The following is a 6,000-nucleotide window of genomic DNA, read 5'->3' as shown; positions in this document are numbered from 1 at the left end:
CATTTTTTTTAAAGGCACAACTCAATAGGTGGTCAAGATATGTCATGACATAGCACAAGTGGGGGGGTGGGCATTTCCTCTTTTGTTCTCTATTGTTCTCTATTGCTCAAGCAAGGGGGGAGGCCGATGACATCACGGATTCCCATCAGACCAACTCCTTAAATGCCCTACTCCTCGAAGTTTGCAGTTGTGTCTAAAAAACACAATTTTGCTCAAAACATATTTTTTTACCCTTTAGCGTGTGTACTTTACTGTATTTATACTTGGGATATATCTTTTCAACAGTAAACATTTTAAAAAATCACTGGAGGACGTCTTTTAAATTTAGGATTCTCCTAGGGCACCACCCTGCATTGTTAGCCCTAATGCCTCAGTGCAATACAGTATTTGATTTTGTCAACAGCTGCAATATATCATCAAACTGAGTCAATATAAATATGCAATTGAACAATTGAGTTTTATAGCAACATACTGTAGTGTTACTGTATACAGTCATGGTCACAAGTTTTGAGAATGACACAAATACTAATTTTCACAAAGTCTGCTGCCTCAGTTTTGATGATGGCAATTTGCATATACTCCAGAATGTAATGAAGAGTGATCAGATGAATTGCAATTAATTGCAAAGTCCCTCTTTGCCATGAAAATGAACTTAATCCCCAAAAAACATTTCCACTGCATTTCAGCCCTGCCACAAAAGGACCAGCTGCCATCATGTCAGTGATTCTCTCGTTAACACAGGTGAGAGTGTTGACAAGGACAAGGCTGGAGATCACTCTGTCATGCTGATTGAGTTAGAATAACAGACTGGAAGCTTTAAAAGGAGGGTGGTGCTTGAAATCATTGTTCTTCCTCTGTTAACCATGGTTACCTGCAAGGAGACGCGTGCCGTCATCATTGCTTTGCACAAAAAGGGCTTCACAGGCAAGGATATTGCTGCTAGTAAGATTGTACCTAAATCAACCATTTATCGGACCATCAAGAACTTCAAGGAGAGAGGTTCAATTGTTGTGAAGAAGGCGTCAGGGCGCCCAAGAAAGTCCAGCAAGCGCCAGGACCGTCTGCTAAAGTTGATTCAGCTGCGGGATCGGGGAACCACCAGTGCAAAGCTTGCTCAGGAATGGCAGCAGGCAGGTGTGAGTGCATCTGCACGCACAGTGAGGCGAAGACTTATGGAGGATGGCCTGGTGTCAAGAAGGGCAGCAAAGAAGCCACTTCTCTCCAGGAAAAACATTAGGGACAGACTGAAATTCTGCAAAAGGTACAGGGATTGGACTGCTGAGGACTGGGGTAAAGTCATTTTCTCTGATGAATCCCCTTTCCGATTGTTTGGGGCATCCGGAAAACACCTTGTCCGGAGAAGACAAGGTGAGCACTACCATCAGTCCTGTGTTATGCCAACAGTAAAGCATCCTGAGACCATTCATGTGTGGGGTTGCTTCTCAGCCAAGGGAGTGGGCTCACTCACAATTTTGCCTAAGAACACAGCCATGAATAAAGAATGGTACCAACACATCCTCCGAGAGCAACTTCTCCCAACCATCCAAGAACAGTTTGGTTACGACAAATGCCTTTTCTAGCATGATGGAGCACCTTGCCATAAGGCAAAAGTGATAACTAAGTGGCTCTGGGAACAAAACATCGACATTTTGGGTCCATGGCCAGGAAACTCCCCAGACCTTAATCCCATTGAGAACTTGTGGCCGATCCTCAAGAGGCGGGTGGACAAACAAAAACCCACAAATTCTGACAAACTCCAAGCATTGATTATGCAAGAATGGGCTGCCATCAGTCAGGATGTGGCCCAGAAGTTAATTGACAGCATGCCAGGGCGGATTGCAGAGGTCTTGAAAAAGAAGGGTCAACACTGCAAATATTGACTCTTTGCATAAACTTAATGTAATTGTCAATAAAAGCCTTTGACACTTATGGAATGCTTGTAATTATACTTCAGTATACCATAGTAACATCTGACAAAAATATCTCATAACACTGAAGCAGAGAACTTTGTGAAGACCAATACATTCTCAAAACTTTTGATCACGACTGTAGGTTCTCTGTTACTGTGCTCTGACCAAATAGGAAATCAGGGGTGAATCCTGACTTAGTGCTCAGACTTTTGCGCAAATCTCTCAAGCTACAGCCATGTATCTCAAGTTAGGATTTGACCCAGAGAGAGCATGTCAAAATCTCCACACACTACTTCAGCCCACACAGGATCATTCTTCTTGTTTTCTTTTGTACCTTTCCAACATTATCTATAGTATGGATATCTCTCTGCATGGTTGTGTCTAGATATTAGGCTAGATATTCAGTTTAGAATCCATTCCCAAGAGACATATACTCCTCCGTCAGCATGTTTGTACTGGTTGTCCTCCACACCTAGTCTGTGCTCCTGAATGTGGTAGCATTCTGTCACCCAATCTGTGTCCATTATTATTTTTAAACAGCAATGAGTTTTGCTATTCTCAAAGCATGAGCAATATGTGTTGTAAACACTTTATGGAGTGACTACTTTCCTTTTCCATGAGATCGGCAGCTAAAGAAAGCATGAAAAATACCACATTATTTAAGGGAGATATCATAACCACCAAGTATATTCCTATACATATATGACTGACTGATTATTGAATTACCACAGATAAAAATACATCAGGAAACACTACAGAATGTAAGAATTCAATATGTATGTGGTCTTTCAGAGATACCAATTACAGAGTACATTATTTACAAAAAGCCTGTATTAAGTATTGTATTGCAAAGTAATGTGTTTGAAATAAAGTATGAAGTTTGAAATATGACATTTTATACATGCATGATCACACAGAGAGGATCTACTACTTCAAGATCACTCGCTGCTTCTCAGATACTCAGTATATTTTCCATCACAGTCATAGAGAACAGATAGATTCTAGGCACAGAGTGTTTTTGTAGATACGATGTCACTCCCCTGCTTCCCCACACATTTGCACCACGGTTTCTTTTTTTAGTCGTCCCGTGGATAGGTGCTAATAATGAGGACTGGATCCAGTACATAACAGCCTAGCCGCCAATCAGCCGCTCGTTAGTGGGCTCCCATCTGTTCTCCCCCACCTGGCCGCAGAGAGAGTAGGGGGAGTAGGGGGAGAGGCAGAGGGTCCAGCAGGGCTCAGGGCCCCTGGGACTCCCCCATGGGAGGCTAACATCCATGTGTGGTGGTAGTGTAAGCCCCTCATTATGTTGCCTCCTCTGTCGCTGACATTTCTTCAATCCAGTTTACATCACCCACAATATCCCACATTACCATGCACACAATCACTTTTTCTGTGTGTCAACGTTAATGCATATCATAAGAAAGTAGGCTTGTATTGCATGTTGCAGTATGTATCTTCTTCCTGCACTGTCAAGTAATGTGCTGGTGGATAGAAATCGGATGACGAGTAACGACTGAATATTCAAATCTAAGTTATTGATGAAAAGTATAAATGATCTTAACATTGTTTCCAGTGATGGAAGAAGTGGAAACTACAGCATTGCACTTACTTACAGAGACATTTTTCAAAGTCCAAGAAAATGAGATGCTCCATGACTTTCCTTGGTGCTTATCGTCTAGTAGTCTAATGGGTCCTCGGATCCTCAAAAAGTTATACAGCTGCACCAGAGAACATCCTGAGTGGTTGCATCACCGCCTGGTATGGCAACTGCTCGGCCTCCGACCCCAAGGCGCTACAGAGGGTAGTACGTACGGCCCAGTACATCACTGGGGCCAAGCTTCGTGCCATCCAGGACCTCTATACCAGGCGGTGTCAGAGGAAGGCCCTAAAAATTGCCAAAGACTCCAACCACCCTAGTCATAGACTGTTTTCTCTGCTACCGCACGGCAAGCGGTACCGGAGCGCCAAGTCTAGGTCCAAAAGGCTTCTTAACAGCTTCTACCCTCAAGCCATAAAACTGCTGAATAGCTAATCAAATGGCTACCTGGATTGTTTGCATTGACCCCTGCTGCTACTCGCTGTTCATTATCTATGCATAGTCACTTTACACCTACCTACATGTATATATTACCTCAAAGACCTCCACTAACCTGTACCCCCCCTCATTGACTCGGTACCCCTGCCTGCTGTATATGGCCTCCTTATTGTCTTTTATTGTTACTCTTTCATTTTTTTACTTTAGTTTATTTAGTAAATATTTTCTTAACTCTTATTTTTCTTAAAACTGCATTGTTGGTTAAGGGCTTGTACAGTGGGGAAAAAAAGTATTTAGTCAGCCACCAATTGTGCAAGTTCTCCCACTTAAAAAGATGAGAGAGGCCTGTAATTTTCATCATAGGTACACGTCAACTATGACAGACAAATTGAGGAAAAAAATTCCAGAAAATCACATTGTAGGATTTTTTATGAATTTATTTGCAAATTATGGTGGAAAATAAGTATTTGGTCACCTACAAACAAGCAAGATTTCTGGCTCTCACAGACCTGTAACTTCTTCTTTAAGAGGCTCCTCTGTCCTCCACTCGTTACCTGTATTAATGGCACCTGTTTGAACTTGTTATCAGTATAAAAGACACCTGTCCACAACCTCAAACAGTCACACTCCAAACTCCACTATGGCCAAGACCAAAGAGCTGTCAAAGGACACCAGAAACAAAATGGTAGACCTGCACCAGGCTGGGAAGACTGAATCTGCAATAGGTAAGCAGCTTGGTTTGAAGAAATCAACTGTGGGAGCAATTATTAGGAAATGGAAGACATACAAGACCACTGATAATCTCCCTCGATCTGGGGCTCCACGCAAGATCTCACCCCGTGGGGTCAAAATGATCACAAGAACGGTGAGCAAAAATCCCAGAACCACACGGGGGGACCTAGTGAATGACCTGCAGAGAGCTGGGACCAAAGTAACAAAGCCTACCATCAGTAACACACTACGCCGCGAGGGACTCAAATCCTGCAGTGTCCCCCTGCTTAAGCCAGTACATGTCCAGGCCCGTCTGAAGTTTGCTAGAGTGCATTTGGATGATCCAGAAGAGGATTGGGGAGAATGTCATATGGTCAGATGAAACCAAAATAGAACTTTTTGGTAAAAACTCAACTCGTCGTGTTTGGAGGACAAAGAATGCTGAGTTGCATCCAAAGAACACCATACCTACTGTGAAGCATGGGGGTGGAAACATCATGCTTTGGGGCTGTTTTTCTGCAAAGGGACCAGGACGACTGATCCATGTAAAGAAAAGAATGAATGGGGCCATGTATCATGAGATTTTGAGTGAAAACCTCCTTCCATCAGCAAGGGCATTGAAGATGAAACGTGGCTGGGTCTTTCAGCATGACAATGATCCCAAACACACCGCCCGGGCAACGAAGGAGTGGCTTCGTAAGAAGCATTTCAAGGTCCTGGAGTGGCCTAGCCAGTCTCCAGATCTCAACCCCATAGAAAATCTTTGGAGGGAGTTGAAAGTCCGTGTTGCCCAGCGACAGCCCCAAAACATTACTGCTCTAGAGGAGATCTGCATGGAGGAATGGGCCAAAATACCAGCAACAGTGTGTGAAAACCTTGTGAAGACTTACAGAAAACGTTTGACCTGTGTCATTGCCAACAAAGGGTATATAACAAAGTATTGAGAAACTTTTGTTATTGACCAAATACTTATTTTCCACCATAATTTGCAAATAAATTCATAAAAAATCTTACAATGTGATTTTCTGGAATTTTTTTCCTCAATTTGTCTGTCATAGTTGACGTGTACCTATGATGAAAATTACAGGCCTCTCTCATCTTTTTAAGTGGGAGAACTTGCACAATTGGTGGCTGACTAAATACTTTTTTTCCCCACTGTAAGTAAGCATTTCACAGTAAGGTCTACACCTGTTGTATTCGGCGCATGTGACAAATAAAATGATTTGATTTGAATAGATTAAACCCACAACATTTACATTTACGTCATTTAGCAGACGCTCTTATCCAGAGCGACTTACAAATTGGTGCATTCAACTTAGGATAGCCAGTGGGACAATCACC

The sequence above is a fragment of the Coregonus clupeaformis genome, chromosome 10 (genome assembly GCF_020615455.1).
Source record: "Coregonus clupeaformis isolate EN_2021a chromosome 10, ASM2061545v1, whole genome shotgun sequence".
NCBI lineage: Eukaryota > Metazoa > Chordata > Actinopteri > Salmoniformes > Salmonidae > Coregonus > Coregonus clupeaformis.
This window is presented reverse-complemented; position numbering follows the sequence as displayed.